The sequence below is a fragment of the Oryctolagus cuniculus genome, chromosome 13 (genome assembly GCF_051225735.1).
Source record: "Oryctolagus cuniculus isolate XC-2025 breed Fujian yellow rabbit chromosome 13, ASM5122573v1, whole genome shotgun sequence".
Taxonomy (NCBI): domain Eukaryota; kingdom Metazoa; phylum Chordata; class Mammalia; order Lagomorpha; family Leporidae; genus Oryctolagus; species Oryctolagus cuniculus.
In genome coordinates, this window is record NC_142879.1 from 111,546,998 (window position 1) to 111,558,963 (window position 11,966).

Genomic DNA, 11,966 nt, shown 5'->3' on the forward strand with positions numbered 1-11,966 from the left:
TTGGTGGGGAGGCATCCTTGCCACATGCTAGCATCACGGCACTGCTTCTTTCCTACATGAAGATGGGGAGAATTACCCCTTCCTGTCTCCACCTTCTCCATTTTACTGTTTATTTCTTCTGCTTTCTTGTTTTGCCTTGAGTTTTCTCTGAAAAAATTTTTTAGCTTCAAATGTTAGAATTATAGCTATGCCACAGTGCTGGCCCCTCAAGTTTTATCCTGCTATGGAATGCATGAAACATTTCTCTGTATTAATACAAAATAAGTTTTAAAAAAAGTTTTAATCCTATACAGATTATATTGTTCCTTATTCTTTTTTTAGTGTAACCTGATAATATTTGCCTTTATAAATATTCAACTGAAAAATAGTTGTAGATACTTTAGGGTATGATGTGATCATTTGATGAATGTTAATTCTGGGATTTTCAAATGAGAATTATTCACAGTCTCTCTCTTTTTTTTTTTTTGACAGGCAGAGTGGACAGTGAGAGAGAGAGACAGAGAGAAAGGTCTTCTTTTGCTATTGGTTCACCCTCCAATGGTCGCCGCAGGCAGTGCGCTGCAGCTGGCGCACCATGCTGATCTGAAGGCAGGAGCCAGGTACTTATCCTGGTCTCCCATGGGGTGCAGGGCCCAAGCACCTGGACCATCCTCCACTGCACTTCTGGGCCACAGCAGAGAGCTGGCCTGGAAGAGGGGCAACTGGGACAGAATCCAGAGCCCCGACTGGGACTAGAACCTGCTGTGCCAGTGCCGCAAGATGGAGGATTAGCCTATTGAGCCACGACACTGGCCCAGAATTATTCACATTCTTCACCTCATATATTATGGTGAGAACATTTAAAAACCTCTACAAGAAATTTGAAATATGAAATGCAACATTATAATTTCATTCACAGTGTCTAGGGGAAACTTTGTGCATATTTACCAATGTGTCCCCTTTATCCCTACTCCACCATTCTTCTCTCTAACATGCATTCCAGATTTTTAGTGAGAAAATATTTCTCCTTTTGTGTCCTTCTGGGTTTGTCACTTCACATGATAATCTCTATATTCACATAAATTGTCAAAAGTGACAGAATTTCACTATGGAAGGCTCAGTGGAACCCCATTGTGTTTATGTGGCACATTTCAAGTCTATTCATGTGTAGGCAGATATGTCCACTGTTTTTACATCTAACATTCTGAGTAATGTGTAATACACATGAGAATATAGGCAGCTCTTCATTATACTGGTTCTATGTCTTTCATTTATATACCTTAGTAGAGGATTGTTAAAACTAATGGTATTTCTGTTTAAGTTTATGCTATTTGCCAAGCTGTCTGTTTTAATACACAATTGCATATGGTACAATGAGTCTCTTAGTGGTGAAACATAATTTAGGAGGCTATTTGTAAGCTGAGGAGGGACTAACAATGACCTAATTTCATTCAAAATATCACCTCATGTCAGCTTCAGCAATTCACTCCCCAAATGTCTGAAACAGCTGTGTAGGGCCAGGCCAAAGCCAGGAGACTGGGACTCCATCCACGTCTCTACTTGGGTGGCAGAGATCCAAGAACTTGGGCCATCTTCCACTGCTTTTTTAGGAGCAGTAGCAGGGAGTAGCACCAGAAGTGGAGTAGCCAGGACCTTAACCATATGGGATGCTGGGATCACCGAAGCATCACTGCAATTTTACTCTATCTTGCCTCCAGCTGGGGAATGTTTCCCTCACCACAACCTTGATGGTCAATTGGTCAATGCCTGTATTCGGCTACTATAGACCCACAAGGGGATAATTGAGATGTGACAGAGCTTAGCACAAGACATTGCCTTGCATCACACAAAGAAATAGATGTGGCATAATAAACAGACTGGGTATAAGAAAATACACATCAGCATGATCCAGGCCATAGCTAGATCACTGCTCATGGTATTCAGTCGTCTCCTCTAATATCAAGGAGATAAGGATCCCTGCCCTCATCATTTCTTTTGCTTGTAGCAGTGGAACTTCAGACTAGAGCTATTAGGCAAGAAAGAGAGCAAACTGATAAAAATAAGAACGTAGTGGAATTAGTTGTCTGTTACATGGCATGTGTATCATTAACAGAGACAGCAGGGGGTTGATGCTTCAAGTCGTCCTTTTCCCTCACATGAGAAACTTAGATTGAACTCTCAGATCCTAGCTTTGACTTAACTCATCCCCAGCTACTGTGATCATTCGGGGCATGAACCAACACGTGGCTGCTCTCTGTCCATCCATCCCTCCCCTCTTTTGGAATTTCAAATGTCAAAAAACCCTAATGAGTCCATTACAAATGTTAGAACTCAGAAAAATTACAGAAGATAAAATCAAACCAATGCACTTGCAATGAAAATTTCAATGTTATTCTTCAGGGATGTTTTTAAGATTTATTTGAAAGCAGAGTCACAGAGAGACAAAAAGGGAGAAGTAGAGTTGCCAACTAGTAGTAGGGCACATATATTTGCCATTTTCAGTAATGGAAAGAAGTTTGCAAAGTAGCTTGCAATATATTGGAAAGGATATAGGAAATATGAACATCATGAAAGAACTTGACAGTATAGTTGGACAAGAGAATACACTTGCTGTTCAAGTGCACATGTAATACCCTGCAGAAGAACTTTTGCTAGGTCACAAAAGAGCCTAAATAAACTGAAAAGATACAAATAAAACAATGAATGTTCTATGACCACAGGGATTTATCTTGAGTGTCAATAACAGAAGGACCTTTGAGAAGTGCACATATATATGGAAAATAGCAACATATTCCTAAATAGAGAGCTATAGAAAATAGATAACAAGTGAAAGTAAAAAATGCGAGATGATAGGAAATGAAAATGAAACATAAAAATAGGATGCAGTTAAAACAGGTTACGAATATGATCCCTCTCAATTTCTATAGCTTTTTAAGTACTAAAATGGAAAATTAGGATCACTTCAACTCTGCTATTCTTCATTGTGTAGGGTGGTCTGTAAGCAGTTTGTCAGTGTCTAACAAAAAATGTATTAGTTGCATCAGAAGTCCAGCAGAGGGCAGCAAGGAGCCACTGAACAATGAGTTTGATCCTGAACTCACCCAAGAGGCCTCATATGGTGCGCATTCTTAATCCACTAGGTGGTGTAGGTGCTGTGCCTACAGCAAATACAAGAACGTTTTTCCTTCAAGACTGTGCTAAGGAAGCACCGCTGCAGCTTCTGGAAGACTAGGGGCCGTTTCCACATGGAGGAAATGATCCTGCACATGAGCCTTGTTGCAGTCCAGGATGTTTCTCATTTTTAAAAAATTTTTATTTGAAAGGCAAAGAGAGACAGACACATACACATAAACAAAGAGAGAAAGAGGGAGAGATAGTGATTTTGCATGGGCTGGAACTGGCCAGGCCAAATCAGAAGCTGGTCACTCATCTGATCTCCCATATTGGTGGCAGAGAGACAACTATTGAGCTTGCTGCTTCCGTGGTTGTGCATGTGCAGGGAGCTGGAACAGAATCAGTACTGGGACTTGAGACAGACAGCACAGTATGGAATGTGGGTCTTCAAGTACCAGGCCAAGTGCTTATTCCCTGGGAGTTTCTCTTAACTAGCAACAGAGAAGCAATCATTTTCTAAGATGTTCCTGGGTGGCTTATTTATTTTTTTCATATAAAGTCAATTATCCATCACTGAGTGTTTTAATCAGATGAAGCTACACTGGGCTATGTTGTTTTTATATGTATCCCGGAGTGTTTGGGAGAAGAAATCCCAACACAGATTCAGAGATTGGCAGATAATGAAAGTGTGATAACAAATTTATCAGGATTTTGCAGTACAGACTTGGGGAGCACTCACTGCTGGTTTAGTCTGAGGCAAGAGGAAAAGATGTGAGCTCCTATACTAATGCCTTCATTAATTCTCTATCACTGACTTTTTAAATCTGGGGAGGGAGTGTTGAGTAGTGGCCCCCAAAGCCACACTGTATTTTTTTTCTATTTATTTTATTGGAAATAGGTACAGAAAGAGGTAGGGAGAGTGATAGCTAGAAAGATAGCTGTGTCTTTTATGCACTGGCTCACTCACAAAATGACAATTGCCAGAGTTGAGCTAATCCAAAGTCAAGAGTTTGTCCTGGATCTCCTACATCAGTGTGGAGGCACAAGGACTTGGCCGTCCCCCGCTACTTTCCAAGGTGCATTGCCAGGGAGCTGGATTGGAAGTGGAGCAGCCAGGATCCCATATGGGATGCAGATGCTACAAGCTGGTGCACCACAGCACAAGCCCAAATCAGTAATTTGCAGCTTCAAATTATTTCTAAATATTTTCAAAAGCAGAGGTGTGCAATATAATCATGGCTGATGCTGTGGTATAGTGGGTAAGCCACAACCTGGAGCACTGGTGTCCCATATAGGAGCTGTTCCACTTTCAATTCTGCTCCCTGTTAATGCACCTGGAAAAGCAACAGAAGATGGCCCAACTGCCATCCATGAGAGACACCTAGAATGAGTTCTTGGCACCTCACTTTGGCCTCTAAGCCCCAACTATTGTGGACATTTAGGGACTGAACCAGCAGATGGGTGATCTCTGCTGTGTCCTTCAGTCTATCTGGAATTCAAAGAAAAAATTAGTTTAAAAATGTAAGGGAATGGGATTTGGCATAATGATTGGAGCACTCCTTGAGAAGCGTATCTTTTATGTCAGCATGCCTGGGTTCAAGTCCCATCTCTGCCCTTATTGCAGGACATACCTCCAATCTGGTTGGTGGTGTTGCTGTAGAACCCCTAAAACCTGTATATACTTGCCCAACACACAGTAAGCCAATCACTGGCTTTGGTGTGGTGGAGTAAAGAAGCATTTATTTTAAAGACCAGATCAAGGAACTTAACTCCAGGGCTCCCCAGGAAGTTAGAGGCAAAGATTCTTATAGATTGAAATTAGAGGTGACAGATGCATGTTCAGCTTGTGTCCAGGTTCCTGATCGGTTCATGATGCTTTTGACCTTCATCTTCCTAGTTGAAGATGCTATATTCTTTAGGGAAGTGTAATGGTGTTCAAGTGCGCGTCAGTGAATCTGGGAGTTTACATACAATTGGTAGTTATTTGCTGCCCCAGACTGGGATGTTTCCTTACCTAGATGTGGAACTCCCCTAAATAAACCCATCCAGACAATATTGGCCAGCAGGCTTCTATCTGTTGCAGAAAAGTGACTTCTTGTGTGCAGGCCAGCTGTATCACTCCCTCAATTCAGTGAATTATTTTTGGTACAATATGGATAAGAATGCCTTGGTCTAAGGGAGACAGAGGAGATGCTTGGTCCTGCTTTTGTTTTATAGGGGTTTCATTTTAGATGTTTTTATTTTTTGTTACTTCTCCATCCTTAGGAAAAGGGACAGTGATTGGTTAGACTGCTTCATGAAATTTATGGGGTAATGTGGGGGTATTTTTAGGATGAAAGGAGAAGAGGTTGGAGGCATTTCTTTTACTTACTCATTTGCTTACTTAATAGTTAACACACACAGAGAGAGAGATATCTTCCATCTGCTGGTTCACTTCCCCAGGTGGCTGCATCAGCCAGGGGCACAAGTACTGAGTCATCTTCTGCCTTTACAAGACCATTAGCAAGGTGTTGGATTGGAAGTGGAGCAGCCAAGACTGAAAGCAGTACTCATATGGGATGCTGGGGTCATAGTTGGCAATTTTACTTGGTACACCACAACATCAGCCACCTTAGGCATTTCTTTAAGAAAAAAACTTGCTAGTTCTGGGTTTTGCTGTAGCAATCTTATATATAAATAGAAGGGTTACACAGCCAGTTTCTGCATAGCTTTACCTTGCAGGTATATAACCATTCTACAGCAGTAATAAAAGCAACATGCTAGTATTTCTGTACCTCAAATGAAACCAGAGAAATTAGTGATTTTTCTGCCAGAAAACTTCCAGTTTAAAACCAGGGATAGTCACTGATTAAGATTTGTGTGCATGTGGCTGGCACTTTGGTGTAGAGGGTAAAGCCACTGCTTGCCTTGCCAGTATCCTATATGGGCATGGGTTTGAGTCCCAGCTGCTCCACTTCTGATCCTTCTTGCTGCTAATGCACCCAGGAAATGAGCAGAGGATGGCCCAAGTACTGGGACTCTGGAACCACTTGGGGGACCTGGAAGAAGCTCCTGGCTTTTGACATTGGATGGGTCCAGCTCTGGCTGTTGCAGCCATTTGAGGACTGAACCAGCCACTGGAAGATCTCTCTGTCTCTTTCTCTCTTTGTAACTCTGTCTTTCAAATAAATGAATATTTAAAAAACAATTAAAAAAGAGACTTAGAGTAAGACTAGACATTGCATTTTAAGACATGTTGAGTTGGAAAGCAGTTCATACAGCAGACTCATGGAATGACAATCATTTTATATAGCATAGTGACCTCAGAATGAGCCCTTAAAGCATTCTTGTATGGTTGAAAAGCCCATGAAAACATTTCAGACATTGAATTCTAAGACACTGTGGCAAAAGTAAAAAAAAGTCCTACATGAAGGATTGCCATGAATGATACCCCAGCGGAAAGAAGGAGCCATCCAAGAAGAATGTAGTTTTCTTTGAAGGGAGGACAGAACTTCCATTTTGCCTTTGGCTTTGCCTAAATACTGACAAAGACTGTGGTCTCAAAAGGCTTCCTTAGCCTGGGCAACTCATGGCAAGAGTCTTGGGTGATCACTGACATCATACATAAGAGATTCAATTGTTAAATTAGAGCAGGAGTTGTTGTACACTTACTCCGCATGCAAGACCTCAGTCCTAAATGAGTCATTGTATATTTATTTGAAAGTTACACAGAGGAGAGGCAGAGAGAGAGAGAGAAGTCTTCCATCTGCTGGTTCACTCCCCAATTGGCTGCAATGGCTGGAGCTGTGCCAATCCAAAGCCAGGAGCCAGGAGCTTCTTCCAGGTCTCCCATGTGGGTGCAGGGTCCCAAGGACTTGGGCCATCTTCTACTGCTTTCCCAGGCCATAGCAGAGAGCTGGATCAGAAGTGGAGCAGCCAGGGCTCGAGCTGGTGTCCATATAGGAGACCGGCACTGCAAGCAGCGGCTTTACTTGCTACACCACGGCGCCAGCCCCCAAGCTGTGTTTCTTAACCTCCTCTTCTACTTTGTTCTGGGGAAGTGGTTATTTATCACTTGCAATCACCTTTCCCCCTCCCATATGCTTTCCTTCGTTTGAGATATTTTGACCTTCAGTTTTGTTTGTGGATGTGGAAGGATGATAATTCTAAATTTTTGGTTTCCCTGAAATTTTTTTGTTTGTTTTTTTTTGTTTGTTTGTTTTTCTGTACTCTTCTCTGTTGGTTCCCTTATCCCATTGTCTTATCCATTCTGCTTCTGTGTGGGCCTGGGCTATGCAGTAGGTTAGATGTCCCTTCAGAGCTCCAACATGCCCGCAGAGTCTGCATAGAGATTCAGACCCAGAAACACATCCTGACCTCAGCAGCCGCTATCTTCTTAGTGGGAGCTAGAACACTCTTCTTTGCTTGTATGTGTCCAGAACTAAGCCTGAATATGTCACCTGCAGTGCCCATCTACAATGCATTTATGTTTCTCTTTGTTCTGGCCAATTTCAGTAGGGCCACCTTCATGGACCCAGGCATTTTCCCTCGAGCTGAGGAAGATGAGGACAAGGAAGATTTTCGAGCTCCCTTGACAAAACAGTGGAGATCAATGGCATCCAGGTGTGCATGAAAGGATGTGCCACCTGCCGCTGCTACTGTCCTCCTCGGCGTTCCCACACAGTGTCTGATAATTGTGTGGAGGAATTTGATCATCCCTGCCCCTGGGTGAACACCTGTATTGGCCGCCAGAACTAGCATTGTTTCTTTCTCTTCCTCCTTTCCTTGACAGCCCACTCTGGGTATATTTGGCTTTGGCCTCCTTTATGTCCTCTGCCACATAGAGGAGCTCTCAGGGGTCTGCACACTGTCACAATGGCAGTGATGTGTGTTGCTGGCTTATTCTTCATCCCTGTAGCTGGCCTCACAGGGTTTCATGTGGTGCTGGTGGCCTGGGGACGCACAGCCAATGAACAGGTTATGGGTAAATTCCGGGGAGGCATGAGCCCCTTCACCAATGGCTGCTGTAACAATGCATTTTGCAATTCCCCAGCACCCAGATATTTGGGAAGACCAAAGAAAGAGAAGACAATTGTAATCAGACCTCCCTTCCTTCAGCCAGAAGTGTCAGATTACTGTGAAGATCATGGATAATGGCATCCAGGGAGAGCTTAGGGGAACTAAGTCTAAGGGAAGCTTGGAAACAACAGAGAGCCAGTTCGCAAATGCCAAACCCCGGCCTCCTCCTATGCCAGACCTGAGCAGCTGCATGGGACTGCAAACACACCTTTGCCTGGCTACTAATGGAGATAGCAGCTTTTGGGGCAAGGACAGCCCCGCACACCAACCATGTACAAGTGTTGGCCGGGTTATAGTAGCAGCAGTGCATCAGCTGCCCTGCCTCATTCCTCCAGCACCAAGTTAGTCATGGGGACAGTTTGAGGAAGCCAACCTCAACTGCAGAGAGCAGCCGTCATCCCAGTTACCACTCAGAGCCCAGCTTGGAACCCGAGAGCTTCTGTTCTCCCACCTTTGGCAAAAGCGTTCACTTTGACCCACTTTCCAGTGGCTCTCGTTCCTCCAGCCTCAAGTCGGCGCAGAGAACAGGTTTTGTACTGGACGAGTTGCAGTCCATGCGTTCAGAAGGCACCACTTCCACCTCCTGTAAGAGCCTGGCCAATCAGACATGCAATGGAAGCCTGAACAAGACCCAGCTTTCAGCTACACCTCTCCCTTCCTGTCAGTATTCCTGGCCCAGCAACAGGAAGCCGAGAGGCATACACATTTGGTGCCAACAGGTCCAACACGAGAGCCCTCACCAATGCGTTATGACAATCTGTGGCCTCCCTCCAGGGATGAGAGAAGCTGCTGCACCAGTCACCCAGCTCCTAGTCCATGAGGAGGAGCCAGGCTTGGGAGACTCAGGCATTCAGTCAACACCTGGCTCAGGCATGCCCTCATAGGGCTTCCTCCTTAGCTGATCTGAAGAGATCACCACCGAGCAAGACTCCACTTGGACGCCCAGCTGTCCCCCGTTTGGGGAAGGCAGAAAGCCTAAGGGGCCAGGGACTAGGGTCCCCTGAACCAGGTCCAACCACCCCATATCTGGGCCGTTAAACATCTTACAGCAGCCAAAAATCCCCACCTGGTGTCTCTGAGATAGAGGAAGTGGCCTTGCAGCCACTGCTGATGCCTGAAGATGAAGTACAGCTCAATACTGCCCACAGCAAATCCAACAGCAACCCAAGAGCATCAGCTCAGCCTCCCCTGGTCCCACAAGGGGAGGAGTCAAGAAACTGTCATGAGTGGGTGGTACCACCTGAGATATGGTGTGAGCCATCAGCACCTCCCCTTCCCCACACCACTGTGTCTAGACCAAAGGGCCCCAGGTGACCACCTTCCTTCCCTCAAGGGGCTCCCTTCCCCTGCATGGACATGTTTTAAAACCCCGATTCCCAGAGGATGAGTGTTTTATAAAATGCAACCGAGTTGGGGAGTTGGAGAGTTGGGGCCCTGAGGCTGGGGTAGTAGCTCCCCCCTTTTACCTTTTAAGACCTTCCTTCCCTAATCCCTGGACCAGACTCAGTGGGCATTTGTGCAATTGCTTGCCCTGGAGGGAACCAGATCATTTTTAAACCAGAAATAATTTTTTATTATTGTTACAGATCCTATTTTTTAATCTGTGTTACCAGGTGTGGGTATAAATATCAAAGAAATTATATATCTATCTTGGGATGGGAAAATGAGGGCGGGATATGTAGAAGAAGGAGGATCTTACTGTTCCTGGTCCTCAGTGCAGCAGGAAAAGAGGGGAGACACCAGAGTCTTCCTTTCCCCCCATGGTCCCTCTCTTGTCTGTTACCAACTAAGGAAGTGGTAGAACCCCCTGTTGGTGCTAAGTGATCATGAAAGAAACCTGGGGAGAGAGGATTCTGAGCTCTTGGTTAGAAGAGGAAAGGACTTGTGGAAAGTTAGTTTTCTAGGCTTATTGGCATTTAGCTTCCCAGGAAAGGGGTCAGAGCTCCATGACATTGGTGGTGGTGGTAGGAGGGGGATCAGGAAAAGCATCTGGCCTAATTCAAAACACTATTAGAAAATCCCCCCTTTCTTGGGAGAGAGGGGTTGGGTGGCTTTCTTAAGTGAGCCCCTCAGAGCTTCCCCTAGGCTACAGTTAAGGTGATTTTAAAGTGCAAGGACAGAAGAGAAAAATCCAAAATGCAATATTTTTCATCACATGCCAAAAACAGGACAGAGGAAAGGAGTGGCAGGCCTAGGCCCCTCCAGATGTCCCCTGGGGGTTACCCCTCAGCCCACCTTAGAATGGTGCTGGGTAGAGGAGATACCTGGGTTCTAATCTCTAAATAGGGGAGACTCCAGCCTCTTCACAGAGTCCCTTTCATTTTTTATTCTGATTAGCCATTTTCAACTGACAAATGAGAGAAATCCTGATCTATCAGCAAACAAAAAAAGAGTACTTCAGTTTATATTTAGAAACATTTATGTCATTTGCTTTACCCAGTTTATGCTTAACAGCAATACCTAGATGTCTTAAGGAACTGAGATAGTATATAACTAAAGTTATAATTTCTTTTCACTACCCCGGAGCCAGTGGATGACTTGCTATGTCTCAGGCAAACAAACCCATTTGAAGTTGCTGTAGCAGTTCCTCCAGGCAGTTCGGGGAATGTTCAGCAGCAACATTTTTTTAAAGATTTATTTATTTATTAGAAAGGAAGAGTTATAAAGAGGCAGAGGCAAAGAGAGAGAGAGGTCTTCAATTGGCTGGTTCACCTCCCCGAAATGGTCGCAACTGCTGGAACAGGGCCAATCCAAAGCCAGGAGACAGGAGCTTCTTCGGGGTCTCCACATGGGTGCAGGGGCCCAAGGACTTGGGCCCCCTTCTACTGACTTCCCAGGCCACAGCAGACAGCTGGGTTAGAAGTGCAGCAGTCACTCAAACCAGTGCCCATATGAGATAATGGCACAGCAGGCAGTGGTTTTACCAGCTATGACTCAGTGCCAGCTCCTTAAAGCTACGATTTTGAAAATTTTTCCTATGAAAGAAAACTCAAAAGGCTGATTCTGATTCATTGTACTTAATACACAGAACATACTTTTAACCTTAGTTAAAATTTTCATATTTTGGCTGACACTCACTGGCTGCTGGTGTTTTGAATGACCTATGAATAATGGTGTTTGCATGGGAGTTTCAGGAGCCCACTGAAAGGCTATGACAGAAGGCAGACCTCACTGACAGCTCATGAGGAAACATGTAACCATCAACTGTGAACAACTGAATTCTATTTCCAAGAAGCCTCCACCCAGACCATCTGTTATAGAGGAAAGGAGAGACAGAGAGAAAGGTCTTCCATCTGGTTCACTCTTCAAATGACCACAATGTCCATTGCTGGGCCAATCCTAATCAGGAACAAGAGTTCCTTCTGGGTATCCCACATTGGTGCAGAGGCCCAAGCACTTGGCAAATCTCTACTGCTTTTCCAGGTCGCAGCATAGAGCTGGATGAGAAGAGGAGCAGCCAGGACTAGAAATCATGCCCAGATGGGATGCAGGCACCTGCAGTGGTAGCTTAGCCCACTACGTCACAGCCCCAGCCCCATTCAGAGATCTTTTAAGTGGCCATTTCTTATTCAGTCTTAAGGAGGTCAAGCAGCATTATAGTAAAACAGCTTTTTCTTTTGTAGTTTCCAAATACAATTTATTTATTTTAGAAAATAAGTGCTAAGGGGCGATAAGAATAGAGCTCTGATCACAATTGCTGTTTAGTCCAGACCTGTAAAAGAACCAAGTTAGAAAACAATTTCTTAGGCTGGCACTGTGGCACAGTGGGTTAACACCCTCTCCTGAAGTGCTGGCATTCCATATGGGTGCTGGTT

The 11,966-nt window shown here is 44.5% G+C and overlaps 1 long non-coding RNA gene across 1 annotated transcript; it reads left to right on the forward strand.

Annotated features, from left to right (window-relative positions):
* Positions 1–7,586: 7,586 nt before the first annotated feature.
* Positions 7,587–9,723, forward strand: LOC149122868 (uncharacterized). The gene is made up of 2 exons (XR_016219411.1): positions 7,587–7,695; positions 8,126–9,723. It is a non-coding gene; the product is annotated as an uncharacterized LOC149122868 (long non-coding RNA).
* Positions 9,724–11,966: the final 2,243 nt, after the last annotated feature.